The sequence below is a fragment of the Rana temporaria genome, chromosome 9 (genome assembly GCF_905171775.1).
Source record: "Rana temporaria chromosome 9, aRanTem1.1, whole genome shotgun sequence".
In the NCBI taxonomy this organism is placed as follows: Eukaryota; Metazoa; Chordata; class Amphibia; order Anura; family Ranidae; genus Rana; species Rana temporaria.
In genome coordinates this window covers 1,119,630-1,141,914 of record NC_053497.1, presented here as the reverse complement: position 1 = coordinate 1,141,914, position 22,285 = coordinate 1,119,630, and positions in this window count along the sequence as shown.

Here is a 22,285-nt window from a genome sequence, read left to right as displayed (position 1 = left end):
AATAATAATAATAAAAAATTATACATATATGCATATGTATATATAAATAAAAAATAAATAAAGAGGACCTGTCTGTAACTTAACAATTCTGCATAAATAAATTCCTGATAAGTAACTATATACAAAAACCTCCAACTTTTATCAATAAAAAGTCATAAAATAATTAAATAATTAATTAAATAATTAGTAATAATAAATAATAATTAAACACATTTTTTATTAGCTATAACACGATTCATTTATAAATGAAAAGTCATAAAACAAATAAATAATTAAACAATTTTTAATAATAATAATAAATAATAATTAAACAATTCGTTTATTAGCTATAATATGATTAATTTATGAATAAAAAGTCATTAAATAATTAATAATAATAAATAGGAATAATTATAAACACATAGTTTATTAGCCATAACGTGATTCATGTATAAATGAAAAGTAATTAAATAAATAAATGAATAATAGTATTATTAATAATAAATAATAATTGAAAAAAATGTTTATTAGCTAACACTATGATTAATTTATATAAAAAAAAAGTCATAAAATAAATAAATCATTAAATAATTTATAATAATAATAATAATAATAATAATAATAATAATAATAATAATAATAAATGATAATTAAACAAATGTTTTTTTTTAGCTACAATATGATTCATTTATAAATAGTCATAAAATACATAAATATATATATATATAAAAAAAAATAAAGAGGACCTGTCTGTAACTTAACAAGTCTGCATAAATAAATTCCTGATATGTAACTATATACAACAACCCCCAACTTTTATCAATAAAAAGTCATAAAATAATTAAATAATTAGTAATAATAAATAAAATAAAAAGTCATTAAATAATTAATAATAATAAATAATAATTAAACACATCGTTTATTAGCCATAACATGAATAATAGTATTATTAATAATAAATAATAATTGAAAAAATGTTTATTAGCTAACACTATGATTAATTTATATTAAAAAAAAGTCTTAAAATAAATAAATCATTAAATAATTAATAATAATAATAATAATAATAATAATAATAATAATAATAATAATAATAAATGATAATTAAACAAATGTGTTTTTTTTAGCTACAATATGATTCATTTATAAATAGTCATAAAATAAATAAATAATTCAATAATTAATAATAATTAAACAAATAGTTTATTAGCTATAATATGATTCATTTATAAATAAAAAGTCATAAAACAAATAAATAATTAAACATGTTTTAATAATAATAAATAATAATTAAACAAATAGGCCCAGATTCTCAAAGGGCTTACGACGGCGCAACACAATGTACGCCGTCGTAAGTCCTAATCTGGGCCGTCGTATCTATGCGCCTGATTTATAGAATCAGTTACGCATAGATAACCATTAGATCCGACAGGCGTCAGGCTCTTACGCTGTCGGATCTTAAGTGCAATTTTTTTTTTCGCCGCTAGGTGTCGCCTCCGTCGTTTTCCCCGTCGGGTATGCAAATGAGCAAAATACGCGAATTCCCAAACGTACGCGCGGTCGACGCAGTGAAGTTACGACGTTTACGTTAGATTTGCGACGCGTAAAGTTGCCCCTGCTATATGAGGGGCAACCAATGTTAAGTACGGCCGTCGTTCCCGCGTCGAAATGTAAAAATTTACGTCGTTTGCGTAAGTCGTCCGTGAATGGGGCTGGACGCCATTTACGTTCACGTCGAAACCCATGACGTCCTTGCGACGTCATTTAGCGCAATGCACGCCGGGAAATTTTAGGGACGGCGCATGCGCAGTACGTTCGGCGCGGGAACGCGCCCAATTTAAATGCTCCACGCCCCCTACCCGGATCATTTAAATTAGGCGGGCTTGTGCCGGGTGATTTACGCTACGCCGCCGCAACTTTACAGGCAAGTGCTTTGTGAATAAAGCACTTGCCTGTAAAACTTGCGGCGGCGTAACGTAAATGACATACGTTACGCAGCCGCAGTTTTACGCCCATCTACGAGAATCTGGGCCATAGTTTATTAGCTATAACATGATTCATTTATAAATAAAAAGGCATTAAATAATTAATTAATCAATTCATTAATTAATTAATGATATTAAAAATAATAAATACTAATTGAAAAAAATTGTCTATTTAGCTACACTATGATTCATTTATAAATAAAAAGTAAAAAAAATAAATACATCATTAAATAATTAATAGTAATAATAAATGATAATTAAACAAATTGTTTTTTAGCTACAATATGATTCATTTATAAATAAAAAGTCATTAAAAAATCAATAATTAATAATATTTAAACAAATAGTTTATTAGCTATAACATGATTAATTTTTAAATGAAAAGTTATAACATACATAAATAAATAAATAATTAAATAATTAATAATAATTAAACACATAATTTATTATTATTGTAAATAGAAAGTCATGAAATAAATAAATAAATAAATTATGATAATAAACAATAATTAAACCCATCATTTATTATCTATAATATCAGTTATTTATAAATAAAAAGTCATAAAAAAATAATGATAATAAATAATAATTAAACAAATAATTTATAACATGATTCATTTATAAATAAAAAGTCATAAAATAAATTAAATAAATAAATAACGATTAAACAAATAATTTAGTATCTATAATTTTGATTTATTTATAAATAAAAAGTGACTTTGCCTAGGCTGAGACGATGTCAAGGGTCTTTTGCAGGCAGAAGGAAACATTTCCTCGGTTCCCTCTTCCCCGGTGATTTTGCTTAAGCTGGAGTGATGTCATCGGTCTGCTGCAGGCAGGAGGAAGCATTTCCTCAGTCTCCCCCTCCCTCAGTGAGCAGAAAAAAAATCGTAATGTTTAACCCATTAACTCAAGTGGCAACATTTCAACAACATTTTCTGTGTTCGCCATCGTTTTGGCGAAACCACATCACGGGATGTCACTGGTCCTGGCGGAAGATGATTGGTCAGACACGATTGGATGTCCTTTGCTGTCTTTGCCTCTCGGAGTCGCTTCCTCGGGAGTCGGTGTCGCTTCCTCGGGAGTCGGAGTCGCTTCCTCGGGAGTCGGAGTCGCTTCCTCGGGACTTGGAGTCGCTTCCTCGGGAGGTGGAGTCGCTTCCTCGGGACTTGGAGTCGCTTCCTCGGGAGTCGGTGTCGCTTCCTCGGGAGTCGGTGTCGCTTCCTCGGGAGTCGGAGTCGCTTCCTCGGGAGTCGGAGTCGCTTCCTCGGGAGTCGGAGTCGCTTCCTCGGGACTCGGACTCGCTTGAAGAATGATAACGATAATAGAGGCACAAAATATACAGAAAAAGAGCGCAAAATACGCGGCCCGCGGCAACAACTCGGGACTCTATTGGGGACACCTGATGTAAAGGAGACTCTATTGGGGACACCTGATGTAAAGGAGACTCTATTGGGGACACCTGATGTAAAGGGGACTGTATTGGGGACACCTGATGTAAAGGAGGACTATATTGGGGACACCTGATGTAAAGGAGACTCTATTGGGGACACCTGATGTAAAGGGGACTGTATTGGGGACACCTGATGTAAAGGGGACTCTATTAGGGACACCTGATGTAAAGGAGGATTATATTGGGGACACCTGATGTAAAGGGGACTGTATTGGGGACTCCTGATGTAAAGGGGACTCTACTGGGGACACCTGATGTAAAGGGGACTCTATTGGGGACACCTGATGTAAAGGAGGACTCTATTGGGGACACCTGATGTAAAGAAGGACTCTATTGGGGACACCTGATGTAAAGGGGGCTCTATTGGGGACACCTGATGTAAAGGGGACTCTATTGGGGACACCTGATGTAAAGGGGACTCTACTGAGGACACCTGATGTAAAGGAGGACTCTATTGGGGACATCTGATGTAAAGGGGACTCTATTGGGGACACCTGATGTAAAGGGGACTCTACTGAGGACACCTGATGTAAAGGAGGACTCTATTGGGGACACCTGATGTAAAGGGGACTCTATTGGGGACACCTGATGTAAAGGGGACTCTATTGAGGACACCTGTTGTAAAGGGGACTCTATTGGGGACACCTGATGTAAAGGAGACTCTGCTGGGGACACCTGATGTAAAGGAGACTCTATTGGGGACACCTGATGTAAAGGGGACTCTATTGGGGACACCTGATGTAAAGGGGACTCTATTGGGGACACCTGATGTAAAGGAGACTCTACTGGGGACACCTGATGTAAAGGGGACTCTATTGGGGACACCTGATGTAAAGGGGACTCTATTGGGGACACCTGATGTAAAAGGGACTGTATTGGGGACACCTGATGTAAAAGGGACTGTATTGGGGACACCTGATGTAAAGGGGACTCTATTGGGGACACCTGATGTAAAGGGGGCTCTATTGGGGACACCTGATGTAAAGGGGACTCTATTGGGGACACCTGATGTAAAGGAGACTCTACTGGGGACACCTGATGTAAAGGGGACTCTATTGGGGACACCTGATGTAAAGGGGACTCTATTGGGGACCCTCCATGTGTCCTAATGACAGTTGAACCCCCCCTCCCCCCGGAGAATGTTTGGTGAAAGTCACATCCTGTGTTATAAATAGAATGTATTTTGATACATTGTCTAGAAATAAAAGTTCTAATTAATCATCGAACGATAACAATGTTGTGATTGGCCGTTCCTCACGCGAAGGAAACGAGAAGCGACCTCGGATGGTCAGGCGGATAATTCTGTAGAAATAAATTATTCTTATTATGAAATATTTGGGAGTAATGACCCCCCGGGGGCCGCACCCCCTCCCCCTCCCCCACCCCGGGGGCCACACACTCATAATCTCTAATTTATTATCTCCTGACAATTTTTGTTGGCAGTGTCATGTGATTTCCTGATCATCCCCTCCCCTCCCCCGGGCCTCGCACATACCACCCATGACGTGTCCCCCGGGGGGGGGGGGTCTATAGACGCCGTGTTTGCTACGAGTTCACGCAGGGTGTCTCCATCGCCCCCTTGGCTGATCCCATCAAACTGGTTCTCGGAGAGGAGCGCCGCGCTCTCCCCCCCTCCCCCCCCCGCACACACAAGACGTGTCTGGAGACGTTCGGCCCCCCGGAGAACGACGATCGTTGCGACATTCGTGTCTCTTCTCCTCGCACAGGATGTGAATTCCAAAGTGTTTTTCCTGACGAAAAAAAAACAAAAGTTGACAAAAACGGTATTAACCCCCGAATTCCCCCCCCCACGCATCAACCAATCAATGAGAAGTAAAACGCGCCTGGGGCGGGTCTTATGGCATCAGCACACGGAGGTATGACACCCTTGCCATCGCACATGTGCATTACGCAAAATATTTCCTCCTGCCTGCAGCAGATTGATGACATCATCTCAGCCTAGACAAAGTCACTGGTGGGAGGGGAGACTAAGAAAATGCTCTCTCCTGCCTGCATCAGACTGATGGTATCATCTCAGCCTAGGCAAAGTCACTGGTGGGAGGGGAGACTAAGAAAATGCTCTCTCCTGCCTGCATCAGACTGATGGTATCATCTCAGCCTAGGCAAAGTCACTGGTGGGAGGGGAGACTAAGAAAATGCTCTCTCCTGCCTGCATCAGACTGATGGTATCATCTCAGCCTAGACAAAGTCACTGGTGGGAGGGGAGACTAAGAAAATGCTCTCTCCTGCCTGCATCAGACTGATGGTATCATCTCAGCCTAGACAAAGTCACTGGTGGGAGGGGAGACTAAGAAAATGCTCTCTCCTGCCTGCATCAGACTGATGGTATCATCTCAGCCTAGACTAAGTCACTTACTGGGAGTTGAGGGTGGCTTTTTAGGGGAAACTTGTTTTTGTGACTTCAGCTCCTCCCCAGGCTAAAGCCCAATTTGTGGGCCACTGCCCCCTCTTCTTGTCCCCGCCCCAACGCACATCCTCTAGTTAACCAGGCAGGTGGCTTGGTATGGTTCAGGAGGGGGGTGGTGCTCGCTCATCCCTCCCCCTTTCCTGACCTGCCAGGCTGCATGCTCGGATACGGGTCTGGTTTGGATTTTGAGGGGGCCATTTAAAAAATATATATTTTGGAGTTGGTCCTTGGGGGTCTCGTATGGATTGGGGGGGGGACCCCACACTGTTTTTTTTTCCAGAATTTGTTATTGCCGGCATTCTTTTGTTTACATTTCAGCTGTCAGCAGGGAAACCCGCTGACGGCTGATGAGTCATCGGTTGTTTAGGACACGTGGTGGCCGGCTTCCCGTCCCCGCTCCCTAACAACAAGCTATTCTTCACACAGAATTCGGCAAATTTTTCAACCGTTCCGAAAATCTGCAATGAGGACATTTTAGCGATTCCGCTTTTTTACGCAAATTTTATGGATGGTGAAACCACGTTTGACCCAAGTCTCAGGACCTCCAGACCCCAAGGTAGTTGTGAAACCTCATAACGATACTTATGTAAAATTTGCTCAAAATAGATTTTAAGCAAATTTTACCTAAAGATCTCAAGGGGGGAATTTTGGAGGTTCTGCCTTTTTACGCAAATTTTATGGATTGCGAAACCAATTTTGACCGAAGTCTCAGGACCGCCAGACCCCAAGGTGGTATAAAACCTCATAACAATCCTTAGGTAAAATTTGTTTAAAATTGACTTTAAGCAAATTTCACCCAAAGATCTCAATGGTGGAATTTTAGAGATTCCACTTTTACGCACATTTTATGGATGGTGAAACCATGTTTGACCGAAGTCTCAGGACCTCCAGACCCCAAGGTGGTATAACACCTCATAACAATCAAAATTTGCTTAGAATTGATTTTAAGCAAATTTTACCTAAACATCTCAATGAGGAAATTTTAGAGATTCCACTTTTACGCAAATTTTATGGATGGTGAAACCATGTTTGACCGAAGCCTCAGGACCTCCAGACCCCAAGGTAGTTGTGAAACCTCATAACGATCTTTAGGTAAAATTTGCTTAAAATTGATTTTAAGTTAATTTTACCTAAAGATCTCAATGAGGGAATTTTAGGGATTCCGCTTTTACACAAATTTTATGGATTGCGAAACTAATTTTGACCGAAGTCTCAGGACCTCCAGACCCCAAGGTAGTTGTGAAACCTCATAACGATACTTATGTAAAATTTGCTCAAAATTGTTTTTTAGAAAATTTTACCTAAAGATCTCAAGGGGGGAATTTTAGAGATTCCGCTTTTACGCAAATTTTATAGATGGTGAAACCAATTTTGACCAAAGTCTCAGGACCGCCAGACCCCAAGGTGGTATAAAACCTCATAACAATCCTTGGGTAAAATTTGCTTAAAACTGATTTTAAGCACATTTTACCTAAAGATCTCAATGAGGAAATTTTAGAGATTCCACTTTTGCGCAAATTTTATGGATGGTGAAACCATGTTTGACCGAAGTCTCAGGACCTCCAGACCCCAAGGTAGTTGTGAAACCTCATAACGATACTTATGTAAAATTTGCTCAAAATAGATTTTACCGTAAGCAAATTTTACCTAAAGATCTCAAGGGGGGAATTTTGGAGGTTCTGCCTTTTACGCAAATTTTATGGATTGCGAAACCAATTTTGACCGAAGTCTCAGGACCTCCAGACACCAAGGTGGTATAAAACCTCATCACAATCCTTTGGTAAAATTAGCTTAAAACTGATTTTACCTAAAGATCTCAATAGGGGAATTTTAGAGGTTACGCTTTTACGCAAATTTTATGGATGGTGAAACCAATTTTGATCGAAGTCACAGGACCTCCAGACCCCAAGTTAGTCGTGAAAGCTCATAACGATCCTTAGGTAAAATTTGCTTAAAATTGATTTTAAGCAAATTTTACCTAAAGATCTCAATGGGGGAATTTTGGAGGTTACGCTTTTACACAAATTTTATGGATGGTGAAACCAATTTTGACCAAAGTCACAGGACCACCAGACCACAAGGTGGTATAAAACCTCATAACAACCCTTATGTAAAATTTGCTTAAAATAGATTTTTAGAAAATTTTACCTAAAGATCTCAATGAGGGCATTTTAGGGATTCGGCTTTTACGCAAATTTTATGGATTGCGAAACCAATTTTGACCAAAGTCTCAGGACTTCCAGACCCCAAGGTGGTGTGAAACCTCATAACCAGCCTGCTGTCTTCTGGCTTCCACAATAAACGATCTCAGAAGTTTCCATCTTTTCCTCGGAGTGGTGGAAGGAATAATTGGAAGGAACGTCGTTATGTTAATAGGTTGACTCGATGAGTGGGAGTCGCGTTGAAGAAACCTGTTAACGATGTGCCGTAGAGAATGGAACAAGTGTGAGAATAGTTCAGAAGTAACAATATACTCACCTCGTCCTCATTAATAATAAGAAAATTCATACCCAAAATCCCACCCCCCCACCACCACCACCACCCGCCCATCTCCCACACTGGTCACATGACCCAACACACAAAGAGCGGCATACAACGTGAACACTGACAAGTAACAGATCTGATGTAAGAAAGTAATAATACAAGTCATATGAATTAGAAGAGCAAGGAAAAGGTGAGAAGTGGAAACGAGGAGCAGCACAACGTGAAACAATTAAACTGCTTTTTATTCTCTGTTTCAATATACACTATGGCCCAGATTCTCAAAGGACTTACGACGGCGCAGCGCCATGTACGCCGTCGTAAGTCCTAATCCGACCCGTCGTATCTATGCGCCTGATTCTTAGAATCAGTTACGCATAGATATCCATTAGATCCGACAGGCGTAAGTCTCTTACGCCGTCGGATCTAAACTGCATTTTTCTTTTTCACCGCTAGGTGGCGTTTCCGTCGAATTCCGCGTCGAGTATACAAATTAGCTAGATACGCGAATTCCCGAACGTACGCCCGGCCGACGCAGTAAAGTTACGACGTTTACGTTAGGCTTTTCCCGGCGTAATGTTGCCCCTGCTATATGGTGGCATAAGTGCGGTGCGCAGCAATGTTAAGTATGGCCGTCGTTCCCGCGTCGAAATTTTAAAAAGTTACGTTGTTTGCGTAAGTCGTCCGTGCATGGTGCTGGGACGTCATTTACGTTCACGTCGAAACCAATGACGTCCTTGCGACGTCATTTGGAGCAATGCACACTGGCATATTTTACGGACGGCGCATGCGCAGTTCGTTCGGCGCGGGGGACGCGCTTGATTTAAACGATACACGCCCCCTACCCGCCGAATTTGAATTCCCGCCGGGTGATTTACGCTACGCCGCAGCAACTTACGGAGCAAGTGAGAATACAGCACTTGCCCGTGTAAGTTGCGGCGGCGTAACGTAAATCGGATACGTTACGCCGCCGCATAGATACGCCGATATACAAGAATCTGGGCCTATATTACCAAAAGTATTGGGACGCCTGGCTTTGCACGCACATGAACTTTAATTGCATCCCAGTCTTCCTCCGTAGGGTTCAATCAGGGATGGTGCAAGGATTTTCGACACCCTAGGTGAAACCTCATTTTGCTGCCCTCCCTTGGCCCCCACCCCTGACTCCACCCCCTTTGGCCCTTTGGCCTGCCCATGTATACCCCACCTTTTTAATGAAGCACCCATCAAATGCAGCCTCACCAGAGCCCATCAATGCAGCCTACCAGCGGCCCATCAAATGCAGCTCACTAGTGGTGCCTTGTGCACTGGTGCGCAGTCATGTTGGAACAGGAAGGGGCCGTCCCCAAACTCCTCCCACAAAGTTGGGAGCGTGAAATTGTCCAAAAAGTCTTGGTATGCCGACGCCTTCAGGACCGCTCACGTCATTTTTTTAAAGATGGATATCTCGGTAACGGCACCAGCCGCTGCCACAACCCTTTCAGCGATAACCGTGGTCTCCGCGGCGGATTCGCCGCCAGATCACCGTTATCGGCGGCGGGAGAGGGCCGCCCCTCACGTCGCTCTCCCGCGCCCTCCGCCACTTACCGGAGCCGTCGGCAGCGGCCGGGATACGAGTGAGGGCAAGATGGCCCCCCCACCCGTCTCCATAGCAGGACTTCCGCCCATGCTTCTTAAAGCGATATTATTTTCTAAATTTTTTTTTTTTTTGCATTTTAGTGTAAATATGAGATGTGACGTCTTTTTGACCCCAGATCTCATATTTAAGAGGACCTGTCATGCTTTTTTCCATTACAAGGGATGTTTACATTAATAGGAAAAAAAGTGATCAATTTTTTATTTTTTTTGTGTAAAAATTAATAAAATAAATACAAATAAATATGAAAACAAAAAATATTTTTTTTATGCACCCCGTCCCGACGAGCTCGCGCGCAGAAGCGAACGCATGCGCGATTAGCGCCCGTTTATAAAAACGGTGTTCAAACCACACATGTCAGGTATCACCGCGATCGTTAGAGCGAGAGCAATAATTCTAGCCCTAGACCTCCTCTGTAGCTCAAAAGATGGAACCTATAGAATTTTTTAAACATCGCCTATGGAGATTTTTAAGGGTAAAAGTTTGACGCTATTCCACGAAGCGGGCGCAATTTTGAAGCGTGACATGTTGGGTATCATTTTACTCGGCGTAACATTATATTTCACAATATATAAAAAAATTGGGCTAACTTTACTGTTGTCTTATTTTTTAATTCATGACTTTTGTCCCAAAAAAAGGCGCTTGAAAAATGATTGCGCAAATACTGTGCGAGAAAAAAAAGTTGCAATGACCGCCATTTTATTCCCTAGGGTGTCTGCTAAAAAAAAAATATATATAGGCCCAGATTCTCATACAATTACGTTGCTCCTGGGCAGCGTAACGTATGTGATTTACGTTACACCGCCGCAGGTTTACAGCGTTAGTGCCTGATTCTCAGAACACTTACCTGTAAACTTGCGGCGGCGTATCGTAAAAGCGCTCTGGGCAAGCCCGCCCAATTCAAACGGGGCGGGCACCATTTAAATTAGGCACGCTCCCGCGCCGAGCGTACTGCGCATGCTCCGTCGGGTAAATTACGTCGTGCATTGCGCTAAATGACGTCGCCCCGACGTCATTTGCTTAGACGTTAACGTAAATGGCGTCCAGCGCCATTCACGGACGTCTTATGCAAACAACGTAATTTTTTTAAATTTCGACGCGGGAACGACGGCCATACTTAACATTGGTTGCCCCTCATAATAGAAGGGGCAACTTTACGCGTCGCTTAAGCTACGGAAACGTCGTAAATTATCAGCGTCGACCGCGCGTATGTTCGGGAATCTCGCGTAATTGCCTAATTTGCATAGACGACAGGGAAAACGACGATGCGACACCTAGCGGCGGGAAAAAAATTGCATCTAAGATCTGACAGCGTAAGAGCCTTACGCCTGTCAGATCTAATGGGTATCTATGCGTAACTGATTCTAAGAATCAGTCGCATAGATACCCGGGGCCAGATGAGGAGTTACGACGGCGCAAATGGTGTTGCGCCGTCGTAACGCCATTGAGAATCTGGGCCTTTGTCTTTTGGGGTTCTGATTAATTTTCTAGCAAAAAAAAATAGATTTTTACATGAAGGAGAGAAGTGGCAGAATAGGCCCCGGTGGGGAAGTGGTTAAATATCCTTTAACCTGATTGGTTCCTGCTGGTAGCTCTTTCTCCATTTCTTGGTGTGTGATTGTAGTCCATCTATTTCCATACGAAGCGCATCGGACACTACAAATCCCGCCATCTGCTCCACACCTCCTCCAATCCTTCGCATTGTTTATTAAATCTCTTCTATTTATTTATTTTTTTCCCTCTACAATAACAATACAGATGGTAACGAGGGAACCGCAGATCCTGCGCCGCCAACGGCACGGAACGTAAACACACAGCGCCGCGTCCTGATTGGCTCCTATGTCTATCGTTATGAAATGTAAGCCAGGCATGGGTCAGCGAAGGGGGACCGCGTCCGTGATGAGCGACTCAACCGTCCCGTTCCCAAATTCTCATCAGCGGCTTTGAACTCCGACTTCTGGAAAAAAATACAATATTATTATGTTTCTCTTTATTTTTAACAATTTTTAACCACTTGCTTACCGGGCACTTAAACCCCGCTTCTGCCCAGACCAATTTTCAGCTTTCAGCGCTGTCACTGGTGGGCACTGATAGGCGGCACTGAGAGGTGGCACTGATGGGTGGCACTGAAGGGCATTGATAGGTGGCACTGGTGGGCACTGAGAAGTGGCACTAATAGGTGCCACTACTAGGTGGCAGTGATGGGCACTGCTAGGTGGCAGTGATGGGCACTGATGAGTGGCAATAATGGGCACTGATCGGTTACACCGACAGGCAGCATTACTAGGTGGCACTGATTGGCATCACAGGAGGGCATTGATAGGTGCCACTGTGGGCATTGATAGGTGGCACTGCGGGCAGGGCTGCCATCAGGGGCGTACAGGCATTACACTTGTAAGGGGCCCAATGGTCCCCAGGGGCCCGGCTTGCCCCCCTCCCATTTACTTTTTTGCATTACACCTGTAAGGGGCCCGATGGTCCCCAGGGCCCCTTTACAGGCCTGGCTGCCCCCCTCCCGTTTTATTACCTTGTTTTTGCATTACACGTGTAAGGGGCCCCTTACAGGCATTACACTTGTAAGGGGCCCGATGGTCCCCAGGGGCCCGGCTTGCCCCCCCTCCCGTTTTTTTTTGCATTACACCTGTAAGGGGCCCGATGGTCCCCAGGGCCCCTTTACAGGCCTGGCTGGCCCCCCTCCCGTTTTATCACCTTGTTTTTGCATTACACGTGTAAGGGGCCCCTTACAGGCATTACACTTGTAAGAGGCCCGATGATCCCCAGGGGCCCGGCCTGCCCCCCCTCCCGTTTTTTTTGTATTACACATGTAAGGGGCCCAATGGTCCCCAGGGACCCCTACAGGCCTGGCCGTCCCCCTCCTGTTTTTTTATTTTTGCATTAAACTTGTAAGGGGCCCAATGGTCCCCAGCCCCCCCCCCCCCCTGCTTATTTATTATCTTGCGTCAGGAGAGAGGAGATTACACTTGTTTTTTTTCATCAGCACTCCCCCCCCCCCCGGGGGCCCGCGGTTCTCTGCTCCAGGGGGGCCCTGCCTAAAGCTGTGTAAGGGGCCCCAAAATGTGTGATGGCTGACAGCTGATCACGTGGTAAGGGACCGGGACCCTTCCCCCATTTTCCATTGCAGGGATTGTAGCCGATTCCTACCTGTGGTTACTCAGAAGAACGAGGTGGTTTGTTTCTGTGAATGGGAGTGACTTTATAATTATCAATCAGCTGCTGCACTTGCAGGGATCTAATGAGGAAAGTGGCAGGGTCTGCATCCCTTCAGACATGATTTCCCTTTGGGGGGGATGTCTCACCAAAAAATGCAGTTTTTGTGCTGCAGGGGACGCCAAAAGTCTGACTTATATCTCAGTGCAGAGCCTCTGACGGAGGCTTTTTACCACGTGGTCAGCCGTGTCCAATCACGATGTAAACAGGAAGAACCGTTGATCGGCTTTTCCTCACCCACGTCTGACAGACGCGAGTAACGATTGGCGGCTCTCCTGACAGGGGGGGTCTGTGCTGAATGTTTATCAGTGCAGCCCACCTGAGGATGCCCACCCAGGACCACCAGGGATAACCACAATGGATGGATGACCATGGATGCCACCCATGGCCACCAGGAATGCCAGTAAGTGCCCACACATCTTGCCAGCCAGTGCCAACTGTTATTGCCTGTCAGATGTCTCCTCATCAGTGATGCCCAGCAGTGCCATCTATCAGTGTCCATCTGTGCCCATTCGTGCCCACCTATCAGTGCCCATCAGTGCCACCTATCAGTGCCACCTCATTGGTGCCACCTTATCAGTGCTTATCAGTGCCACCTCATCAGTGCCCATCAACGCTGCCTTATCAGTCCCCATCAGTGCAGCCTCATCAGTGCCCATCAGTGCCACCTCATCAGTGCCCATCAACGCTGCCTTATCAGTCCCCGTCAGTGCAGCCTCATCAGTGCCCATCAACGCTGCCTTATCAGTCCCCGTCAGTGCCGCCTTATCAGTGCTTATCAGTGCCCATCAACACTGCCTTATCAGTCCCCGTCAGTGCAGCCTCATCAGTGCCCATCAGTGCCACTTCATCAGTGCCCATCAACGCTGCCTTATCAGTGCAGCCTCATCAGTGCCCATCAACGCTGCCTTATCAGTCCCCATCAGTGCAGCCTCATCAGTGCCCATCAACGCTGCCTTATCAGTCCCCGTCAGTGCCGCCTTATCAGTGCTTATCAGTGCCCATCAACACTGCCTTATCAGTCCCCGTCAGTGCAGCCTCATCAGTGCCCATCAGTGCCACTTCATCAGTGCCCATCAACGCTGCCTTATCAGTGCAGCCTCATCAGTGCCCATCAACGCTGCCTTATCAGTCCCCATCAGTGCAGCCTCATCAGTGCCCATCAACGCTGCCTTATCAGTCCCCGTCAGTGCAGCCTCATCAGTCCCCATCAGTGCAGCCTCATCAGTGCCCACCAACGCTGCCTTATCAGTCCCCGTCAGTGCAGCCTCATCAGTCCCCATCAGTGCCACCTCATCAGTGCCCATCAACGCTGCCTTATCAGTCCCCGTCAGTGCAGCCTCATCAGTGCCCATCAACGCTGCCTTATCAGTCCCCGTCAGTGCAGCCTCATCAGTGCCCATCAGTGCCACCTCATCAGTGCCCATTAACGCTGCCTTATCAGTCCCCATCAGTGCAGCCTCATCAGTGCCCATCAGTGCCACCTCATCAGTGCCCATCAGTGAAGGAGAAAACGTAGTTATTCACAAAATTGTATAAAATAAAAAAATAAGATTTTTCTACACTTTTGGTATTTTTTTATTTGTTGCAAGAAAAGTAAAAACCTCACCAAAAGAAATCTCTGTCTGTGGGAAGAGGAGGATAAAAATGTCACGTGTGTCACATGACAAGCGGATCATTGGCCTGGGCAGAAAGGGGGGCCACAGCGCCCGGTATTGAAGGAGTTCATAATTATCAAATCTATAGTAAAGGGTAATTCCACGTTCGTGGGGGGCAAAAAAAATTGCCAATTAAATTATTTTTTTTGCCCCCCACGATGGTGGAATTACCCTTTACTATAAACTAGTAATGATACATTCAATATAAGTTTGATACAAGTAATGATACGTTTGATATAAAAAATGATGCTTTTGATATCAATTTTAAGTAATAAGACATTTGATATAAGTAATGATACATAAGACATGTCTGATACAAATAGATCCGAGTCCCGCCCTCAGGGGGGTACAGGCAGTATACCTGTAAGGGGCCCGGAGGTTCCCAGGTGCCCAGATGGCAACCCCCTTGTTTTTTTTTGTCAGTATACCTGTAAGGGGCCCGGAGGTCCCCAGGTGCCCAGATGGCAACCCCCTTGTTTTTTTATTTTTTTTAGTCAGTATACCTGTAAGGGGCCCGGAGGTCCCCAGGTGCCCGGATGGCAATCCCCTTTTCTTTTTTGTTCTTCAGCACCCCTCTCCGCTTCTCAATTTGCAGGCGCCTCCCCCACCCCTGGGAGCCCATGCCTGAAGCTGTGTAAGGGGCCCCAAAATTCCTGATGGCGGCCCTGTAGATCTATCCAATATACATCATCCCACCTCATCCAATCACCGATCTCCCATCCGTTCCCTCACACCCCCCCTCCCCCCCCTATTCTGTCAAATCTTTCACATGACGTCTCGGAACTGAAACGCGTTTAATAAATAAACAAGCCATTTGTAGCCAATCCGTGTTATTTTGCCCTCCATGTCAAACATGACACAATTCTTACACGGCCTGCGCAGGATTAGCGGGGACGGGAATGGGGGGGGCGGGGACGGGGGGACGGGGGGGACGGGGGGGCAGGGGATGGGGGGGGGGACAGGGGACGGGGGGGGACAGGGGGGGGACAGGGGGGACAGGGGAAGGGGATTGGGGGGACGGGGGGGGGGGGGGACAGTTGTTGGAAATGTGAATTTTAAACATACACAAAACATTACCAAGCCTAATAAAACAGATGAGTGACATTTTATTATTTTAACCTACAAATGTTTTCATTCCCAACTTCAGGAACAAAAGAAGAAGAAGAAGAATTGCAGAAGTCCGTTGATCCCCCATCCCCCCCCCCCCCCCCTTCCCGCCCTCCTCTTCCTGCTCTGCGGGGGTAAGATGCTCATTACATCTGGGGGGGGGGGGGGTGCAGAAGAGGTTCTATTACTTATTTGTCTCCCCACCCCCTGCAGGCTCCGGCACTATCCTCTTCTCCCCAAAGCTCCGGTCTGTGGGTGGAGCTTATCCTCACCACAAACAGTGCAGGGCTATTCACCCCCAATATTACACTCACTGACACCAATGATGGGACACTATTCCTCCCACTGACGCCAATGATGGGACACTATTCCTCCCACTGACACCAATGATGGGACACTATTCCTCCCACTGACGCCAATGATGGGACACTATTCCTCCCACTGACACCAATGATGGGACACTATTCCTCCCACTGACACCAATGATGGGACACTATTCTTCTCACTGACACCAATGATGGGACACTTCATCCCACTGACATCAATGATGGGACACTATTCCTCCCACTGACACCAATGATGGGACACTATTCTTCTCACTGACACCAATGATGGGACACTATTCCTCCCACTGACACCAATGATGGGACACTATTCCTCCCACTGACGCCAATGATGGGACACTATTCCTCCCACTGACACCAATGATGGGACACTATTCCTCCCACTGACACCAATGATGGGACACTATTCTTCTCACTGACACTAATGATGGGACACTATTCCTCCCACTGACACCAATGATGGGACACTATTCCTCCCACTGACGCCAATGATGGGACACTATTCCTCCCACTGACACCAATGATGGGACACTATTCCTCCCACTGACACCAATGATGGGACACTATTCCTCCCACTGACACCAATGATGGGACACTATTCCTCCCACTGACACCAATGATGGGGCACTATTCCTCCCACTGACACCAATGATGGGACACTATTCCTCCCACTGACACCAATGATGGGACACTATTCTTCTCACTGACACCAATGATGGGACACTATTCCTCCCACTGACACCAATGATGGGACACTATTCTTCTCACTGACACCAATGATGGGACACTATTCCTCCCACTGACACCAATGATGGGACACTATTCCTCCCACTGACACCAATGATGGGACACTATTCCTCCCACTGACACCAATGATGGGACACTATTCCTCCCACTGACGCCAATGATGGGACACTATTCCTCCCACTGACACCAATGATGGGACACTATTCCTCCCACTGACGCCAATGATGGGACACTATTCCTCCCACTGACACCAATGATGGGACACTATTCCTCCCACTGACACCAATGATGGGACACTATTCTTCTCACTGACACCAATGATGGGACACTTCATCCCACTGACATCAATGATGGGACACTATTCCTCCCACTGACACCAATGATGGGACACTATTCTTCTCACTGACACCAATGATGGGACACTATTCCTCCCACTGACACCAATGATGGGACACTATTCCTCCCACTGACGCCAATGATGGGACACTATTCCTCCCACTGACACCAATGATGGGACACTATTCCTCCCACTGACACCAATGATGGGACACTATTCTTCTCACTGACACTAATGATGGGACACTATTCCTCCCACTGACACCAATGATGGGACACTATTCCTCCCACTGACGCCAATGATGGGACACTATTCCTCCCACTGACACCAATGATGGGACACTATTCCTCCCACTGACACCAATGATGGGACACTATTCCTCCCACTGACACCAATGATGGGACACTATTCCTCCCACTGACACCAATGATGGGGCACTATTCCTCCCACTGACACCAATGATGGGACACTATTCCTCCCACTGACACCAATGATGGGACACTATTCTTCTCACTGACACCAATGATGGGACACTATTCCTCCCACTGACACCAATGATGGGACACTATTCTTCTCACTGACACCAATGATGGGACACTATTCCTCCCACTGACACCAATGATGGGACACTATTCCTCCCACTGACACCAATGATGGGACACTATTCCTCCCACTGACACCAATGATGGGACACTATTCCTCCCACTGACACCAATGATGGGACACTATTCCTCCCACTGACACCAATGATGGGGCACTATTCCTCCCACTGACACCAATGATGGGACACTATTCCTCCCACTGACACCAATGATGGGGACACTATTCCTCCCACTGACACCAAAGATGGGACACTATTCCTCCCACTGATACCAATGATGGGACACTATTCCTCCCACTGACACCAATGATGGGACACTATTCCTCCCACTGATACCAATGATGGGACACTATTCCTCCCACTGACACCAATGATGGGGCACCACTCCTCCCACTGACACCAATGATGGGACACTATTCCTCCCACTGACACCAATTACGGAACACTATTCCACCCACTGACACCAATGATGGGACACTATTCCTCCCACTGACACCAATGATGGGACACTATTCCTCCCACTGACACCAATGATGGGACACTATTCCTCCCACTGATACCAATGACGGGACACTATTCCTCCCACTGACACCAATGATGGGACACTATTCCTCCCACTGACACCAATGATGGGACACTATTCCTCCCACTGACACCAATGATGGGACACTATTCCTCCCACTGATACCAATGACGGGACACTATTCCTCCCACTGACACCAATGATGGGACACTATTCCTCCCACTGACACCAATGACAGGACACTATTGATCTTTTATTGAAAAGAATCAAGCAACCAATTTTATGACAGGACACTATTCCTCCCACTGACACCAATGATGGGACACTATTCCTCCCACTGACACCAATGATGGGGCACTATTCCTCCCACTGATGCCACGAAGGACCCACCTTGTTCTGAGTTGTGATGATCTCCACCCATTATGCAAATAAAGGAGCATAATAATTTACTAAGAGAAGCCTATGACTTCTGAGCTGTGCAGCCAGCAGAGATAAAACCAAGAGGTCATAGAGGATCTCAGGTCCTTCACAACACCTGTCAACAAATGAGAAGATAGAACGTAGGAGAAGACTTGGAGGCGCCACCTTCTTCTGTGCCAACAAATGAGAAGATAGAACGTAGGAGAAGACTTGGAGGCGCCACCTTCCTCTGTGCCAAATGAGAAGATAGAACGTAGGAGAAGACTTGGAGGCGCCACCTTCCTCTGTGCCAAATGAGAAGAGGAGATGTAGGAGAACAATGATTTACTAAGAAGGAGATGTGGACTGCCTATGACCTGCAGAGATGAAACCAAGAGGTCAGAGAGGATCTCAGGTCCTTCACACCATGCATGATGATAGAGGGGTGACAGGACAGAGGGGGCGGGGCTCCTGCACCTTTTATGGACGCACCACCACTGGTGAGCAGACCTACCCAACCCGCCATCACAGTTATGGGAAGGCTTTCCAGAAAACAGGTTATGGTGAAGTGACCTACTTGGCCATTTCAACCTTTTATGCTTCTGAGAAGGCTTTTTTTCCAGTACACAGGTTGTGATGAGGTAGGCCTGGAACGGGTTATGATGAGGTGGGCCTCCATTGAACCAGTGCAAAGCACAGTTGGGTTGGCTGAATGGGCACATATCCCCACGTTCCAGAAAACAGGTTATGGTGAGGAGACCTTACCAACCATTACATCTATATGAGCTTATTGGGCATCCATCCATTCCAAAACCATGGTCATTATATAGGGTTGTCTCCCCTTTGTAGCCATCACTGGCTTCACTCTAATGGGAAGGCTTTCCAGAAAACAGGTTATGGTGAAGTGACCTACTTGACCATTACATGGTTGAACTGAATGGACTTGTGTCTTTTTTTAACCAGATTACATATGTAACTTTGTACATCTATATGAACTTGTTGGCCACCAAGTCTCTGTCTCCAGCTCCATCTCCAGAGGCTTCAATGACCTGAGGTGCAAGGGAGGCCTCCCCACTACTTCGGTCTCACATCAGGTACTTGGCCCTCGTGACAACAGGTTATGATGAAGCAGGTCTTTTTTTCTCAGAGGATAGGTGCAGGAACCCCCTCCTTCGGAGTCACCTCTTGTGTCCAACCCATACCCACCTCCAGGCACCATTCATTGGTTCCACCCCCTCCCCACCTCCAAGCACCATTCCCTTTCTCCACCCCCTACCTACTCCGAGCACCATTCCTTAGTTTCACCCCCTACACACCTCTGAGCACCGTTCCTTGGTTCCACCTCCTACCCACCTCCAAGCACTATTCCTTGGTTCCACCCCCTACCAACCTCCGAGCACCATTCCTTGGTTCCACTCCCTACCCACCTCCGAGCACCATTTCTTGGTTCCACTCCCTACCCACCTCCGAGCACCATTCCTTGGTTCCACTCCCTACCCACCTCCGAGCACCATTCCTTGGTTCTACTCCCTACCCACCTCCGAGCACCATTACATACATTCAGAGCTGGAGGTGCCGGAACTGCGTTCCCCCGCGTTCCTGCTGAAAAAAAGCCCTGTGGAAGTAGGCCTGGAACAGGTTAGGGAGAGGTGGGACAAAGGGTACCAAAAAGCCTCTATTCAACCAGTGCAAAGCACAGTTGGGTTGGTTGAATGGGTACATATTCCTACAGACGTGCACCAAAAGTATATGGAAAGCCTCCCAGAAAGGGGAACCACAAAGAGGTGCAGCAACCCCATAATAATGGCCATGGGGGATAATAAAAACGCCATAATAATGGCCATGGGGGATAATAAAAACCCCATAATAATGGCCATGGGGGCAGGAGGGAACCTCAATATGAATGGCCATGGGGGTAAGAGCAGCTCCATATTAATGGTCATGGTTTTGTAGTGGGATGTCCTAGAAGTTTTTTTTTTTACCAGTGAAGAGTCCATAAACATTTGGCGATAAAGTGTACTATAAACTTTTTAATAAACCCCAAAAATATAAAACATAAAATAATGTCCTGCCCTGGAAGGAGGAGACCCCGTATTTAGAACAGTAATTGATTATTTGAATAAATTAAAGATCGAATGGTCCATCTTAAAAGGAAAACATAAAAGATTTTTTCGCGGTGAGAGCGGGCACAGCCCAAATCCCCCCCCCCCCCCCCACCCCCGCTGGTGTGCACAGCTTTGGCTCAATTATCCATATTTTCCCTCGAAGTATGACCTCAGCATTTATGTGTTCGTCTAACGATTGTGAAATGATAATGACACAAGAACACAACAATATGTGGATTAAAAACTTCATTTAATTGCTTAAGTCTAATCACCGAAGAAAGAAAGAAAAAAACATGTGTTGGTTGTCATGGAAACATCCCGAAGTTCAACAAAATTGTTTCAAAAAAACTCTGGTGCTTGCCCAAGTTATATAAATAGCGTTAATTTCCTTCATTAGCCAATTGGAGAGGTTGGAGTTCCTCCGGGTCGCAGCGAAACAGGATGAGCCATTCATTTCACCGCTCCGCCTTTGAAATGACAAACAGACGCGAATTACGCAATCAGAGCTTTAAATGTTCACAGCGAGGACCCAAAAGAAATAATTCTTGGAAGCCGAGGGCAATAAAGTCGGCTGGAGAAAGATTTGTTCTTTTCTTGTACTAATTATTATTATCGGTGGTTCACCGGATGAGTTTTACATTTTTATCTTGTTATGTTTTGTAGAAGTCATAGAGATTCTTAACTTTGATTCCACCTCTTAGAGCTGCATGGAGCGTTATTATGGAGCCGCTGTATTCACATTTCTTGTGGGTCCCACATAGTTCCCCATTTACACAAAAACATGTCAGAGGTTTCATACCAATATATTGTACATACATAAAGGATAATAAAGTAAACATTTAGCCGAGTTATCTTTTATCTTTTCTCCCAGTAGGGACCCAACAGATCAGTTTCCTCTGCCCCCTCCCAACAGCGCAGCTCCCTCTGCTCCCCCTCTCAGCAGCTCAGCTCCCTCTGCTTCCCCCTCTCAGCAGCTCAGCTCCCTCTGCTTCCCCCTCTCAGCAGCTCAGCTTCCTCTGCTCCCCCCTCTCAGCAGCTCAGCTCCCTCTGCTGCCCTATCTCAGCAGCTCAGCTCCCTCTGCTCCCCCTCCCAACAGCGCAGCTCCCTCTGCTCCCCCTCTCAGCAGCTCAGCTCCCTCTGCTCCCCCCTCTCAGCAGCTCAGCTCCCTCTGCTCCCCCCTCTCAGCAGCTCAGCTCCCTCTGCCCCCTCTAAACAGCTCAGCTCCCTCTGCTGCCCCATCTCAGCAGCTCAGCTCCCTCTGCTCCCCCCTCCC